Here is a 3,610-nt window from a genome sequence, read left to right as displayed (position 1 = left end):
TTCATGACCATAGGTGAGGGTAGGAACAAAAAAGGACCGGTAGATCGAGACCGGTAGGACCGGTAGATCGCACAACAGGAATGTTACACCCCCCCGCTGCTCCGATTCTCCGACCAATCTCCCGCTCCATGGTCCCCTCACTCGCAAACCAGACCCCAAGGTATTTAAACTCCTTCACTGGGGGTAAGGACTCATTCCCTACACGAAAAAGGCACTCCATTGGTTTCCTGCTGAGAGCCATGGCCTCAGATTCAGAGGTGAATACTCATCACAGCTGTAGAGTACCTGGAGGAGTCACCATGGCATAATTAACCCTGTGTTGTCTTCCAGTTAAAATTGAAAATCAACACTTTTATTGAAGCTTTAGGTCAATGTGTTTAAGTTTTTCTTACATTTTTGTCCCTTTTTTTTCAATGTCTGTCACTTTTTTGGTCGTTTTCAACACCACGTAACACTAAGTAATTTTAGTTTAGAGTTATTTTTTGGAATTTATGGTCCATAAACCTCATTTATAAGACATTATACCTAATGGTTGAGTTAGAAAAGCAGAAATTAGGGGTTATCTAGACTAAAATTAAAGGAATGGATGTTGATGGAGAATCACAGACTGGAATTTGTCAAATTTTACTCAATACTATTTCAAAACCACTTCAATTTGGTTTCTCAAAATTAAATAAGACACCCCAAAATGAATGAAAGTAGCCAAAGAGCGTTATGTGGAATGAGTCATGTTATTTCGGGGAATTACAATTGGGTAGTTAAAAAGAAAATTGATAAAAGAAAACGGGTTAATTTGACCCGAGAACAACATGAGGGTTAAAACCAAATGGTGGCCTTGATTCAACTAAGGATTTCCTTTTTTTTCTAAAAAATATTTAAACTTGACAACTGTTAGCACTAAATAATGCTATGATGACAAAATACTAATACTGGAATAATAAGAACAAGCTTAACCCTTGTGTTGTCTTCCCGTCAACAATGGTCACTTCTTTTCAACATTATTGCGTTTTCCGACATTTGTGTCACTTTTTCAATGTTGTGGGTGCCTTTTTTTTTCCAAAGTTTGTTTTTGATATTTTTTATGTTTTATCTTATTTCAGTGGCCCATTTTTTGTGACAAAGAAAATGAACTGAAAACTGACAGGCGTTCTTTGGGTCTGCACTCCTCGCTCTGTTCCCTCTAAACTGTGAATAAGAGAGAGAGAGAGAGAGAGAGAGAGAGAGAGAGAGAGAGAGAGAGAGAGAGCGAGAGGAGAGAAGAAGAGAGGAAGGAGAGAGAGAGAGAGATGAGAGAGAGAGTAGAGAGAGAGAGAGAGAGAGAGAGATCTTGAATGTCTTTAACCTCGTGTTGTTTCCCCCCCGACCTGAAAATTTAAAATGAAATACGTCTTGACCCTTTTGTACCCACCCCCCCCCCTCTGTATGTTGTGTGACCCTGTAAATCTTTGTATACATGTGTTTTCAGGCCTGTGTTTCTACATTTTTCCAAAGATTTTTATGTCGTGAGGAACAAATCAGAATCAATTATAATATTAAAGTCAAGAAAATTGTGTCACTTTTTTGACATCTTTTCACATTTTTGTCTCTATTTGAAATTTGTTCACATTTTGACATTTTTCTCCCTCTTTATACTTTTTCCAGTTCTCGTACCAATTGTTTTTTCTCCAAATGCTATAAAATCGACAAAACAAACACCCAAATTGAATGAAAGTAGTGAACTGGTTATTTATGTAACGTGTGAGGAGCGTTGTTGGGAACCCTCCACTTTACTTTTTTGGAAAGTTTGTTTGAAAGAAACCCAAATTTCTGATATAGAAACTTTTTGGAAAGAGGTCAAATTGTTTGTGACAAAGAAAAAAAGAAAATGAACTGAAAACGGGTCAATTTGACCCAAGGACAACACGAGGGTTAAAATGTGAAAAAGACGTCCGTGTGAGGAAACATTTACAGAAAAAACATTTAGCTTAGCTTGAGCATTCAGGAGTGATGGTGTCGTTTCCCTGTTTGCTGCACCACTGAATAAATACTACAAAGAACTGAACACTGAGGTCAATACCCTAAAGGGTTGTTCTCTCACAAAACAGCAATCTGAGTCGCAACACATCACACGGTGTTTTTCCTGAGTGTATCTGCGTCTAATTGGACGATGTCTTTTTCCGTGTGTGCTGACGCCATCGCTGCAGGAAGGCGAGCCAGAAGTGTGATCTCATTACTGGTTGGTTCTGAGTGCCAGTCCTGGCAGAGAGAGAAACACACTGCAACGGCACAGCCTATGACACACACACACACACACACACACACACACACACACACACACACACACACACACACACACACACCGCTCACACACATTCCCTAGCACATAATTATGACCTCTGGTTAGCTCTACCAATAACTTAAACCTTGTTATATTAACACAGAAACTTACTCTTAACTGCAAAGTGAGGCATCTTTTCTTCTTTGTGTAATCAAATTTGTTGAGAAATTGAAAAATAGAAAGAAATTCTACAAAAAATGGTTTTTAAAAAATGCACATGAAGTAGGAATACAAAGATAGAAAACAGAGGAAACGTCACAACACAATTTTCTTGACTTTAATATTATAATTGATTCTGATTTGTTCCTCACAACATAAAATCTTTGGAAAAATGTAGAAACACAGGCCTGAAACACACATGTATACAAGATTACAGGTTAAAAACACACACACACACACACACACACACACACACACACACACACACACACACCACGAATCAGGGCCCAAGTTTCACAGCGAGAGGACAGATTGGAGTCAGTGTGAGAGGAGAACGTTTCCCTGGTTACCCGTGACGACAATGACATCATGGCGCTGCCGTGGCGATGATCAATGTGTGCTGATCCATCCCTGGTGAAAAGAGCAACAGCCCTTGGCTCTGGCTCCTCTTCAGTCTGGATCAGCAGAGGAAACCGTTATGCAAGAACTGTTACAGTGGGCACCAAAAAACAACACCCAAGTATTTTATTTTGAAATTCTGACAGAACTCTGTCTCCCAGCATATGTTTAAAATCCAACAGAGGAGTGGGGGGGGGCCGACCGTGGATGTATTAAGGAGAACTAGGTTTTAAAGATCCCATTCAGTCCTATGGAAGTTTCTCACCAGGCAAAGTTGACAAAGAAGCCCCTGTTGCCATGTTTTGGGGCCCATGGCAGCAGAGGCTTCTTTGGTGATTGCACTGGTGATTTGGTCTGGGGTCCCGAGGACTTCATCGATCCACACAATTACCCTGATGCCTTCCAACGGACATGGAAGTTCCCCCTCGGTTGTCCCATGCGATGAAGATATAGTACAGCCCTATCTGATGTAATCATGTAAGAGTCAGAACATATCACATGTTCTAGAGTTTTACATGACATGAGTGTTTGTATTTAATTGTATATCAAGGCCTACAGATAGGATATATCTAGATATATATCTATATATAGATAGATATATATAGATATCTATAGATATCTATATATATATATATCTATAGATATATATCTATGTATCTATAGATATCTAGATAGATAGATAGATAGATATCTATAGATATATATCTATAGATATCTATATAGATAGATAGATAT

This window comes from Etheostoma spectabile, chromosome 4, assembly GCF_008692095.1.
Source record: "Etheostoma spectabile isolate EspeVRDwgs_2016 chromosome 4, UIUC_Espe_1.0, whole genome shotgun sequence".
Lineage (NCBI taxonomy): Eukaryota > Metazoa > Chordata > Actinopteri > Perciformes > Percidae > Etheostoma > Etheostoma spectabile.
This window is presented reverse-complemented; position numbering follows the sequence as displayed.